Consider the following 12,780-nt stretch of genomic DNA (forward strand, 5'->3'; position numbering starts at 1 on the left):
AATGGGAGCAACATAGATCATGACTGCAAGATTTTCAATGCTTTGGGAATTTGGTTGCCTGAACTTGGAGATGGGTAAGGACCTATTAAAGATTAACAGCATGATCTCCAACTCCCATGACCCATTGTTGTGTGATAAGATCTTCTTGGGGAGAAGCCATGTCTAAGACTTTGGGACAGACTTCAGAAATTAAGAGTCCACTACACAGTGCTTGTCACCTGGGGAATGGACCACTAGTGGGAAGAAGCATTGGGCCACCTGAGCTTAAGGGGTGAATCAAAGAGGAAAATGGAGAGCTCTGACATCTCTGTCAAGGGCATTGAAACTTTAGAGTAAATTTGTACTGGGTAAGGAGGAACCATGGTGAGCACTTTAGCAACTAGTACTGCCTACTACAGGAAGCACTATCTTCACCTGCAGAAGGGCATAAAGTTACCCCAAGAACTTGATTTTTTTTTTCTTAACTGGAGATGGGTAAGGACCATCTTTAAAAAAAGTAGATTTCATGAGGACAGGAGCCTTACAGGTTGTGTTCATTGCTCCATCCTTGATGCCTGGCACGAGAAGGCACTCAAAGATTATTTGCTGCTTTAAAGAATGGATGAGGAGGCACAGGCAGGTGGGGCATGCCTGTCATCCCAGTGACTCGGGAGGTTGAGACAGGAGGATCGCAAGTTCAAAGCCAGTCTCAGCAAAAGTGAGGTGCTAAGCAACTCAGTGAGACCCTGTCTCTAAAAAAAATACAAAATAGGGCTGGGCATGTGGCTCAGTGGTCGAGTGCCCCTGAGTTCAATTTCTGGTACAAAGAAAAAAACAATAAGGTAAGAAAAACTGGAAGAGGAAGCAAGAAAGGAGTGCAGGGCTGGACTGGGTGAGATTCTGTGAGTGATCAGCACTGTCTGCCAGGAGTGCAGACCAGCACAGGGTGGCGTAAGGACAGCAGTATGTGGATAAAGGTTTAATAACTAGCTCCCGGGATTGGAGGCAGAGGGGAGGTGCCATCCTATTTGTAGTGTTTATTAATTTAGGTGATGTAAACATTTCCACCACGGCTGGTTTCAAGAAACCAACAAGTTGTAAACTGGCTCATAAAATTTCCGAGCATCTAATAATCAGCTCTCTGTGTCGGTATGAGCCAGTTCCAGTGCACTGCTGGGAGGGGTGACAGGTATCTACTGCTGCCCCTGACATTGCCCTCCGCTTTCTGTTTCCCTATTCCTTTTTCTTTCACAGAAAGAGGAGGGGGAAAATGGATCAGGATTACACAGCAGGCTGCAGCAGGCCAGCTCCTCATTCAAAGGACATTTATTATTTGTTTGTTTTTTGTAAAGACCTTCAGATGCTGTCAAAAGGGAAGCTACCAAGAGGCACCCAACCCATTTCTGCCTCGAAAAAATTTATTAAGAGTCTGTGCCGTGAATGCTTCTGGCGGCACCCTGAGCAGGTAGACAGAGTTCTTGCTGGGAGCTTGACCAGCTGCAGGACTTTCCAAGGTTCCAACCCTGGAGTTTTGCTTGGAGAGTCCTCTGCTGTAAATGGTCAGGGTCCTCCTGAACCACAGGTGCTTCTTCCCGCCACGTGGACCTGAACAAACAGCTCAGGAGCTGGTGACCCCATTCAAATTTTATGTCTCAAGGAGTCAAATGAAGGGATGCCTGCAAATTTGTTTTTTTGTTATTTCAAACTGAATTTGAGAATTTAAATGAATATCTACAGAACACACACACACACACACACACACACACACACACACACACACACACACATACACACACACACACACATCCTAGGTGGGAGGGGACTTGGAGACCACATTTACCTCCATGCTCCTCATTGGGTTACACCCCCTCCTGTTCTAAAACTGAACATGCTGTATTCCTGCCCCAGAGATGTTCCTGCAGTAGCTGACCCCTTTGAAGGCTGGGAAATTTTCTTATTTATCTTTGTTTCTTTTCCAGTGTGAACTCTCAAAACCTCTCAAATGTCTCACACAGCCCGACTTGCTACTCTGAGAAACATGGAATCCTCCTGGCACGCAGAAAGGAACAGGAGACAGAAGGTCTGAGTGGAGCCCAGCTGGCTGGCGGAGGGCCTGCCACTCAGGAGAACCATTTCCTTAGCGGAAGTCTCAGTCTTCTCATCTGTAAAATAAGGCAAGTTGGACACAGAATCACTAAGGACTCTCTCTCTCTCTCTCTCTTCTGTCTCTAGAAATTTCTGACTATCCAACAGTTTCAAATTGCTTTATGACAGCCTGGGGATATATACTCTAATTCTGTGTATACTTAGATCTTTTAGATAGAGTAGCTAAAAATTGAGTCAATATGATTTTTGTTTCCTTTTGTGTTGAGACATAAGGCCATTAACTATTCTTTTTCTTAAATTTTTTCCTAAAAGCAAAACAAGTGGGATATTTCAGAATGCAGCCCCATTCATACTTTTAAAAACTGAATAATTACATCTGTGTAATCTGTCTTTGAAACCTGGTAGAATGGTAGTTACTTTGGCTCTCCTTCCTTGCTGTGCAACACGAAGCAAACTACCTCACCTCTCTGAGCTTTGCGTTCCTATTTATGAAGAGAGACTGTTAATATTTTTTGGAGTTATGTGAGGTGTAGATAAAGAACAATCCTGAAGTGCCCAGCATCTAGGAGGCAGATCACAAATTTTCATTTCTTGTCTACCTCCCTTTCTTCCTCCACATTCAATTTAAGAATTTATACGTAAGCAAAAAAAGAGATCACTGAAATATTTTTGAGTAAATTACATCTAACATTTGGGTTGGACTTACATAAGATAAAGATAACAGAAATTCCTTCAATATGGCATAGAAGTTTGCAAGACTGCCAAGCCATATTCTCTTGAATGCTGAAACTGATTTGTTAACAAATTTGTCAACAGTCGGCACTTCCACCCAGACAGGCTCTTCTGTGAAATGGAAAGGTCTGAGCTTAAGAAGGAGGGAAGGGAGGAAGGAACGAAAGCAAGTGGATAGTGGTTGCCGATGGCTGCAGCTGTCTCCTTTGAGTAGGGTCGATGTGTGGGAAACAGTAGAACTAAGCAGCCCCTCTTACTTGAGCAGAATCTGGTCTCTTGTACAATTTGCTTCAAACCAGCAGCAAGAGATTCCATTTAGAATCAGAAGGGTGTTGTTTTTTTTTTTTTTAAATTCTGAGATTCTGTTGCATGGAATTTTAAAATTATTATGTAATTCGCTATTATAAATTATAGAAAGAGGAGAAGATTGAAAGGAAAAACGACAACAAAATATTATATTTGCCTAAAATATTATATGTGCTTAACATGTTAATATTTGCTTACACTTTTCACCATGCATTTATGTAGCATCACATTTATATCAATAGGACACAATCGAGACAAGAATTAATAACTTGCCTTTCTTCAGTTAATAATTTTTAATTAATTGATTGATTTTATTTGTTCTAATTAATTATGCACAGCAGTAGAATGCATTTTGACATATCCTACATAAACGGAGTATAACTTTTCATTTTTCTGGTTGTATATGATGTAGAGTTTTTCTTCGTTTAATTATGAACAAGTATTCCCAGGTGAATAGATATCAACATCATCAAAAAATTTTGGTTACTTAGCATTATGTTGTAAGGGTCCATATATATTTTTTTATTTATCCAACCTCCATCATTGGTCATTTTTTAGAACTGTACAAACCCACAGACCTTGAAAGCAGAAAGAAGGAGATAACAATGGAATCAACTCTGGAACTCCGTTTTTCTAAGCCATGGTACTCCTCCTAATTGTAATGTAAGTGAGAGAATGGCTAAGGGGATTTCTGCTGCTGCTAAAAATTCTGCAAAATACCTCTAATTTTGTTGATTGTACTCTTCCCCGTTTTGATGCCATTGACCAAGGGTTGGCCAAGTCCAACCCACCATCTGCTCTTGTACAATCTGGGAGCAAGAATGACTATTACATGTTTAAGTGGTTGAAAAAAATCAGAAGAATACTACTTCCTGACATGTCAATTATATGAAATTCAGATTTCAGTGTTCATAAATAATAAAGTTTTATTAGAACACAACTATGCTCATTCATTTACATATTGCCTATGACTGATTTGGTGCCCCAATGGGAGGGTTGAGTAGTTGTGCAAATACCATATGGCACATAGTGGCTAAGATATTTATCTGGCTTTTTTTTTTTTTGTACTGGGGATTGAACTCAGGAGCACTCAACTACTGAGCCACATCCCCAGCACTATTTTGTATTTTATTTAGAGACAAGGTCTCCCTGAGTTGTTTAGCATCTCACTTTTGCAGAGGCTGACTTTGAACTTGTGATCTTCCTCCCTCAGCCTCCTGAGCTGCTGGGATTACAGGCGTGGGCCATCACGCCAGGCTGGATTTTTAATATAAAAAAATTGGCCAAATTCTACCAGGGATTATTGACCAGGGACTATTTTGACTATTTTCTAGTCAAAATTAATATTTCTTGTGTTTACAGTTTTTATTTACCTCGTTGTTGATCCTGGGGACTAATAATAATTTTTAGGCTTGGGTCAATGTTGTTTCATTGTTAACGAAATAAACATCTATCACTGATGACCCTGTGTGACTTGTTTTCCTCTCTGAGCTAAGTTTCCTAATCTGTAAAGTAGGTAGGTTGTGCTAGATCTCCAAAGCACTCCATTAGTCTGTAAGGCAAATACATCCTTAGTGCCCACTGCACGCCAGGCTCATGGCTTACTCTGGAATGGACTGACAATATGTAAAACTGGGGACAATATTGTGCATTTCACTAAATGTAAAACACTTCTGAAAAGAAAAGAAAGCATTAATATCTATTGGTAAAAACTCACAAGAGTCCCCAGAAACAAGTGCAGGAGAATGACTTTCCCCCTCAAATTAAACTCAGAATCTTAGGGCTTTGCAGATCCCATAACTTCTCCTGCAGGACACTTGAAGGAGGAATAGCTGCATCTTGTGTCAGTACCTTCTCCTCCTTTCACCCTCCTTCCATTCCAATCTCCTAGAAGAGCCTTTCCTGTATGTATATATAGAATGGAATATTGTTTAGCCATAAAAAGAATGAGATCTTGCCATTGGTAGCAATGGGAATAAACCCAGAAGACATTGTGTTAAGTGAAATAAATCCAAACAGAAAGACAAATATCACAGGGTCTCACTTACGTGTGGAATCTAAACAAGAAAAACAGATAGAGGTAAAATGCAGAGTGGTGGATACCAGGGGCAGGGGCAGGGGCTTGGGAAGATAATGGTGGGAAAACACCAAATTTTAGTCAACCAAGAAGAAAAAATTCAAGAGAACTATTGTGTATCATGGAGACTAGAGGTAATAATACTGGATTGTAAGCTTAAAAATTGCTAGGAGAGTAGATTTACTGTGTTCTTTACACACACACACACACACACACACACACACACACACATACACACACACACATACACACACAATTATGTGAGGTAATACAGATGCATAACAGCCAATTAGCTACTTCACAATGGTATATATATTTTTAAAACATGTTTTACACTATAAACATATATAATTTTTATTGTTAATGAAATAAATAAAAAACAATTGTAAGACATCACACAACTCAAAGGGCACCTCTTTATTTGACAGGTGGGGTGTCTGAGGGACAGGGAGGGGCCACAGCACCCTCCGTTCATCAAGGTTTCAGATCTCCCTCACTTTTTATTTTATTTTTATTTTATTTTCATGTGGTGCTGAGGATTGAACCCAGGACCTTGCACATGCTAGGCGAGCACTCTACCACTGAGCCACAACCCCAGCCCTTCCCCCTCACTTTTTGACGCAGTCTTCACCAACCCATGGTCCAAGGTGTCTGGTGTCTGGTGGGTGGGGAGATTCCTGGTGAGACTTCAAAGCCTAAAGTTCTGGCACTTCTCTAGCCAATGGTGCAGCTCCCAAAGGGCCCTCCTCAGTGGTCAACAGCTCAGGTGGGCTTCCTCTCCCTGCCCCAGGCCTTACCTTTTCTGATCTCTCTGACGTGTAAACCACGGAGCCATCTGAAGCTGTGAATGCATCTCTACAATTTTTTTTTTATCAATGATCACAAATCTTTATCAAACCCCTTGTTCTAGGCTCCACATTAAGTATATGATACACATGATTACATTCTGTCCTCATAATAACCCCAAAGACAAAGGTTACTCATTCATTTTCACACAAGGAAACCAAAGCTTGTTAATTTGTTGAATGCCATTCTCATTCTAGAGCCAGCATTAGAACGCAGAGCTGCCTGACGCCAAAGTCTTTGTTCTTGATAGGACACAGCACTACATTTTGATGCTCCTCTTTGATTTCAATGTAAATCCTCCCATTTCCACAATTTGAATTTTTAACTCAACTAATATTTCAATTTCTATCGTAGTTTCCAATAAACAGCTCACCTTAAATCACTTAATAATTTTCTGCTAAGCCCCTTTATGTTCACTCAATTAAAGATTCACACGAAAATGTTCTTAACTCTGCTCTAGCGTCTCATGTCCACTAGATTCTGTGCTCCCTAACATCCAGGGCCGTCATAGTTTTTCTCTACCCCACAGGGCTTGTCCTGTAGCAAGCATTCTGGAGAAGTAAATCCTATCATGGTCACATCCTGAGCTCTGCCTATGGTCCCTGCCCTTCCCATGGCCCCCACTGGGGTTCAGCCCCAGGTGGCCATGTTTTGTGGGGTGATTCCCTGCTTTTTTTAAGCACTTGGCCTAAGAGCAGACAATGCATGCCGATCAACCTTGATAATCAGAGTGTCAAAAACTAAAACCAGAGAATACAGATTCACCTAATAGGCAACAGAAACTCCAGCTGTAAAATTCCAAGGAAGAGAAGTACTGGGTATTGAGAATGAGCCAAAGGTATTAATAGACAAAAATACACCAGGCAGAAGGGGTATGCAGGGTGGGGGAGGGGTATGGAGTATAACCACGCCGGTGAGTAGTGGTCCCCCTGAGACGACCTGGGCCAGGCCTATGACCCTTGCACCCTGGATTCTCCAGGAGCTCACAGATAGGTTTCAAAGCAGAGATAATTCTTGGTGAATCTCGAGCTTCAAGTCCTGCCACATGTCTTTTTGTTGAACTTAAGTGTCTGGAAGAAGTCGTCTGCAATCCCAGAGACCTGAGTAACACAGGAGATGTCAAAAACCATTGGCTGATTGGCTGCCTGAACAATGGAAAAATGGACTATGTTAGTCAGCTTTTTTTTTTGCTGCTCTGACCAAAAGACCTGACGAGAATAATTAGAGGAAGAAAAGTCACAGTTTCAGAGGTCTCCATTTGCAGATGGCCAGCTCCATTCCCTGGGGCCTGAGGTGAGGCAGCACATCATGGTGGAAGAGTGTGGTGCAGGAAAGCAGCTCAGGACTTCACACCAGGAAGCAGAGAGAGAGAGCTCTCTTCACCAGGGCAAAATATAAACCCTAAAGACACACCCCAGGGACCCACCTGCTCCAGTCATACCATGCCTGCCTACAGTTACCACTCAGTCAATCCCTATCAGGAGGTTAATGCACTGGTTAGGTTAAACCTCTTATAACCCAATCATTTCATCCCCTAAAATTTCTTGCATTGTCTCAAACATGAGCTTTTTTGGGAGGGACATCTAATCTAAACCATAACATGGACTTTCAGTTGTCTGCGGTTCCTTACATTAGCCTTTCTGGGGACATGATATTTCCTAGCTGAATGCATCATTGGTACTAGAATCCTTGGGCATCAGGCATTCTAGAAAGCCTGTGGGTTAGCTACGGACCTTTGAGCGGGAACTACCTGCAGTTCTGCAACAAGATCAACAGGGGCATTACACACCAGGCCAGGGAGTCCAGATTCCATCCCGTCAGCTTTGAAATTGCCAAGAAAATATTGAGAATTCCCTAGAGAAATGGAGACCCATGATCAGCAGCTTCTTCACTAATAGTTACTGTGCTGAAGAGTCTTCCATGGTTTGCATTTGAAAACTAGGGCCCTTATTGTGACATTCCCAGGATGACAGAAGAGCAGGGCTGATACAATTTCAGGAAAACATCAATCTTGAAGCAAGGATGAGCTTTCATAAGCCACAGGGTCCTCTGTGAGTTGGTGGTCTCTGCAGCTGGACATTGTTCTATTTCCTCTACTGAGCTCCTGTTCTTATTAGAAGCCAGCAAATAACAGCCCCAAGCCTTTCATTTCCATCCATTCCTGACTGCCTGACACAGTGTGAAATGTGAGGTGAACCAGCTTTGTGAGGACTGACCCAACTGGAAAGTCAGTCTGTCACCAGAGAACTCTTTTCATAAACTGTTGGCTGCTTCCCATGATCCTCTCAGAGCTCCAGTAGAGATAGCTAATCGATTTTATCTCTTATGTGGACTCCACTAAAAACAATTTGCCACCCTTCTCTGAAATGCTGTATAGAGAATTCTTGGTTTGGGACCAGCTCAGTGGAGGAGAGTGCTGTTTTCAATTAGTAATGTCTGTCTGCTGTTTTCAATTAGTAATGTCTGTCAGGGATGCAAGAGCAGACGTAGCAGTGCCAAGGACAAAGATGAGCGCCCTTTCTTCCAAAAGAACAATCAGTTCCTGCCCATGTCAACTTACCGATCTGAGTCACCTAAGATCAAGATGTTTGAGCCTTTCAAGGACAGCTTGTTACTTTCCTCAATTTTTAATTATGGGAAAAAGTGAAAGGAAAAACTGGTTGAGTCTCTATTCAGTTAACCTATAGCAACACCTTGATCTTGGAAGAATTAATTGAATCTCTGCTCACCCACAGTGCTGAGATTTGCCCTTTACTGCCCGGGCTGCCTTCAAAAATATAACTTAATCTATAAAAGTTTCATTTTTTTTTTCCAATTAGAAAAATGGAGAGATTATGGCTCACATTATTAGCTGCCTACTTAACGGCCGTTCCCATTTCCTTTCTTCCTGGCTGGTAAAGCTGTCCTCCCATGATAGAGACTCAAGAAGGGCAAATATTAAAATTTTCACCTCCCTTGTAGCTAAACTAAGGCCTGGCACTTGGTGACAGCCTCTGAAATCTAAGAAGCTTGGAGAATGGGCTGCAAAGATGGTAAGAGAGAAGTGCACGAGATATAACCCCGTATCTCCTTCCTGTGTGTAGATGGCTTCCTGGGAATCCTGGATGCACAGAGCTGTGTGGCCATCTGGAAACCCTGAGAAGACAGCCAAAAAGCTGGCCCAGGGTTGACATCATGAAGCCATAAGTCACCCTCGAACCTCTTGCTTTCTGACTGCCTGATACATGAGAAAAATAAGTGTCCATTGTTTAAATCACTCTGGTCAGGTGTCCTATTACTTGCAGCCAAAATCTGTCCTGATACTTACATAGGGAGAAGAGGATCTACCACACAGAGTGTTTCCATTAACAGTACTTAGAAGAAACCACCCCAAACATAGTAAAAAATACAGCCATTTCTTCATGTCCATGGATTCTGTGAATGCCTGACCCCATTACGTCCAGTCTCTCAGATGGTAGATAGCCAGAAACTAGCATAATCTCAGGTCTTGTTCCCTTACATGTCTAGTGAGTTCAGCTAGGACCCAGCTGGGACTATTGGCTGGAACACTTACATTTAACTTCTCTGGGTGGCTGCTTGAACTTCATCACAGCATGGTGGCTGAGTTCCAAGCTCAAGCATCTAAACCCATGGAGAAGCTATATTTCCTTCTAGGACCTAGTCGTGCAAATCATATAGCTCACTCTGCTATGGCCACAAGCCTACCCATTGTCAAGGAGGGAGGAATATAAGCCCTCATGAGAAGTGTCACAGGCACAAGGAACGGGAGGCATTTTTACAGCCATTTTTGGAACAAATAACTACTCACATGATCATTATAAGGAAGTAATAAGAACATACATAAAGTGCCACCAGGGTTTATTGTGTCTTATCTGCTGATCTGGGTGTAATCATCCATGTCTGTCTTCCTGGCCCTTCTCCATACCACACCTATTTATTTCCCTGTCAGTCTCATTTTTAAACATAAAGGCAAAGCCTCCCCAAAATTAGTTGTGGCAGTCAAACTATTAGGTGGCTCTTATTAAATTTGAAGTCAAAGAAAATGGTCAGATATGTTCTTAACTTCCTATAATGGTTTCTTTTTTTCCTTAAACTAGAGGCAAGACTATATCAATTCCAAGGAAGTTTTTATCCAGTTAGTGATCCATTTTTTTCCAGATGACTTTGGATTCAGATTTTGCTCCCAGGAAGCAGGACCTATAGTTTCATTCTTTTCTTTTCTTCTTCCTCCCACCTCCCCCACCTCTTTTTGTAGAGCATTATAGTTAGACATAGTAGTTGGGTTCATTTTGACAAAATCATTACATGCATGGAGTTTGATTTACTCCCTTTCAATCCCACTTCCTCTCCTTTCAATCCCACTCCCTCCCCCTTTCCTTCCTCCCTCCCCCATTCTCCTTCCTTTACTCCACTGATCTTCCTTTTGCTCTTTTATTTATTTCTTTTTATTGGTGCTTTCTACATACACATAAAGGTAAAATTCCTTTTGGTATATTTATATATGCACATAACTTGACTCTCTCCTTCTGCATTTCCTCCTCTTAACTAACCCTCTCCCTTCCCTCTTGCTCACCTTCTTCTACTCTGCTGATTTATCTATATCTTTATGATATCCACTCCCACCCCCACCCCCCCACCCCACCCACAGCCCTTCTTTCCCTCATTTTGCTCTAGCTTCCACATGTAAGAGAAAGCATTTGACCATTGGTTTTCTGAGTCTGGCTTTTTTCATTCAGCATGGTATTCTTCATTTCCATGCATTCACTGGCAGATGCCATGATTTCATTCTTCTTTATAGTTGAGTAAAACTCGTGTGTGTGTGTGTGTGTGTGTGTGTGTGTGTGTATCTCACATTTTTTTCATCCATTCATCCATTGATAGACATCTGGATTGACTCCATAAGTTTGCCATTGTGTGCTGTAAACATTGAAGTGATTGTACTGCTAAGGTATGTTGATTTTAGTTCTTTCAGATAAATACCGAGGAGTGGGATAGTTGGGTCATATGGTCGTTACATTCCTAGGGTTTTTGAGAAACTCTATATGGTTTCCAGAGTGGCTATACTAATTTGTAGTCCCCGCTGTATGAGTGTACCATTTCCCCCACACCCTCACCATCCTTTATTATTATTTGCATTCTGGATAATTGCCATTCTGATAGAGGGAGATGAAATCCTTGTGGAGACATTAAAATTTTTTCATATGTCTGTTGGCCATTTGTGTTTCTTCTTTTGAGAAATGTCTGATTAATTCTTTTCCCCAAATATTGATTGGCTTATTTGGTGTGGTTGGGATTTTTTTTTGTAGGGTGGGGGGTACCAAGGATTGAACTCAGGTGCACTTGATCACTGAGCCACATCCCCAGCCCTATTTTGTATTTCATTTAGAGACAGGGTCTCACTGAGTTGCTCAGCACCTCACTTCCCTGAGGCTGACTTTGAACTCGTGATCCTCCTGCCTCAGCCTCCCAAATAGCTGGGATTACAGATGTGTGCCACAACACTCGGCGTGTTTGGGACTTTTTATGTTTAATTTTTTGAGTTCTTTGTATATTTTGAACATTAATTCCTTGTCAGAAGAGTAGGCAGCAAAGATTTCTCTCTCATTCTATAGGCCCTTCCTCACATTCTTAACCATTTCCTTTGCTGTCCAGAGCTTTTAAATTTGATGGTATCCTACTCATTGATTCTTGTTTTTATTTCTTAAGGGTCTTATTGAGGAAGTTTGTGCCTGTACCAAATATGATGGAGTGTTGACCCTATGTTTTCTTCTAGCACATGTAAAGTTTCTGGCCTAATTTCTAACTCTTGATCCATTTTTATTTAATTTTTGTGGAGAGTGACATATCAATAGCCATATAGAATGCAAATGCTCTAAATATACAAATTAAAGGAACAAAATTGATAGACTTATCTAAATAACATGATCTACTTATATGCTACCTATAAGAAACTCACTCAAATATAACATAGATTTAAAGTAAAAGAATGCAAATTTTAGTCAAAAGAAAGCAAGAATTGCAATATTTATATTAGGTAAAGTAGGCTTTAGAACAAAGAAAATTACCAGAGACAGAATAGGGCTTTATTTGATATTAAAAGGTCAATCCACCAAGAAGACAAAGCGACTCAAATATACCAGAAGGAGAGAGAATGAGGAAAAGGAGGAGGGGAGGAAACAGCATCAAAACACATGAATCTTGGGCTGGGGATGTGGCTCAAGCGGTAGCGCGCTCATCTGGCATGCGTGCAGCCTGGGTTCGATCTTCAGCACCACATACAAATAAAGATGTTGTGTCCACTGAAAACTAAAAAATAAATATTAAAATTCTCTCTCTCTCTCTCTCTCTCTCTCTCTCTCTCTCTCTCTCTCTTTAAAAAAGGAAAAAAAAAAAAAACCTTAATCAAAGGCTGGGGTTGTGGCTCAGGGGTAAAGTGCTCACCTAGAACGTGCCAGGCCCTGGGTTCAATCCTCAGCACCACATAAATGTAAAATAAAGATATTGTGTCCACCTAAAACCAAAAAATAAATATAAAAAAAAAACTCGTGAATCAAAAATGGACAAAACTGAAAAGAGAAATAGACACATGTACAAGTGTAATTGAAAACTTCAAAACCATTCTCTTTATAATTAATGGAAATATTATATGGAAAATCAGAAAGGTTAGAGAACTTAAAAACACCATGAACCCAAAGGATCTACCAAAAACAAAAGAATATATACTCTTTCCAAAT

This window comes from Ictidomys tridecemlineatus, chromosome 4 (genome assembly GCF_052094955.1).
Source record: "Ictidomys tridecemlineatus isolate mIctTri1 chromosome 4, mIctTri1.hap1, whole genome shotgun sequence".
NCBI classification, from domain to species: Eukaryota; Metazoa; Chordata; class Mammalia; order Rodentia; family Sciuridae; genus Ictidomys; species Ictidomys tridecemlineatus.